Source organism: Suncus etruscus, chromosome 5 (assembly GCF_024139225.1).
Source record: "Suncus etruscus isolate mSunEtr1 chromosome 5, mSunEtr1.pri.cur, whole genome shotgun sequence".
Lineage (NCBI taxonomy): Eukaryota > Metazoa > Chordata > Mammalia > Eulipotyphla > Soricidae > Suncus > Suncus etruscus.
The window spans coordinates 10,303,129-10,304,051 of record NC_064852.1 but is presented as its reverse complement, the minus strand read 5'-3'; the positions used below and the strand labels follow the sequence as shown (position 1 = coordinate 10,304,051).

At 33.5% G+C, this 923-nt stretch overlaps 1 non-coding gene across 1 annotated transcript; it reads left to right on the top strand.

The window, feature by feature from the left end:
• LOC126010409 (U5 spliceosomal RNA) lies at positions 1 to 115 on the top strand. The gene has a single exon (XR_007496439.1). It is a non-coding gene; the product is annotated as a U5 spliceosomal RNA (small nuclear RNA).
• The last annotated feature ends 808 nt before the right edge of the window (positions 116 to 923 follow it).

The following is a 923-nucleotide window of genomic DNA, read 5'->3' as shown; positions in this document are numbered from 1 at the left end:
ATACTCTGGTTTCTCTTCAGATCGCATAAATCTTTCGCCTTTTACTAAAGATTTCTGTGGAGAGGAACAATTCTGAGTCGTAACCAATTTTTTGAGGCCTTGCTTCGGTAAAGCTAAAAAAAAAAAAAAAAAGAGTCCAGGGATAGATAATTTCTTCCCCATTTTTGATTCAGCTAACTTGTATATTCTCTTTTTGGTCCTTGGTCAGTCCAACTGGAGGCTGTTTAACTTGTTAATCTTTTAAAATAATCTATATTTGATTGAATTGTCTCTATTTTAAAATCTTAAAATTTATTTCTCATTTTTGTGACTTCCTCTTTTCTACCAGTTTGAATTATTTACTCTTAATTTTAAAAGTTCCTTAAAGTGAGAGCTAGCTTATTGATATCATACTGGACCTCACAAGATGTACTCCATTTCATCAAGTCTTATTTTTATTATGGACATTTAAAATTATACATTTCATCTCAACACTTCTGCTGCATTATGTTTTTATTTATTTGATTTAAATATTCTTTAACTTTCTTTGTGATACCTTCCTTTCTGTGAGGTAGGGAGAAGTTTGGGTCCTAGCAATGGAGGTTTGGATAATAAGCAGTGATCAGGGATTAGTCCTGGCAGGGATCACTCCAGGAGATGCTCAAGGGGTCATATGTGGTGTCAGGGATTGAACCAGGGTTGGCAGCATGCAAGGCAAGTGACTTCCCTCCCATACTGTCTCTCAAGTTGTATACATTCTTTAATTAATCTGTTATTTCAAATGTACTTATTGTTTAATTTCCAAATATTTGTTGACTTACAAAATGTCTTTGTGCTTTTGCTTTCTGACTTAATTCCATGATGATTTAAAAACATAGTTTGTGATCATTTCAATCCTTTTAAGTGTGTTGAGACTTCTTTTATTGCCCAGCATCTGGTTTATC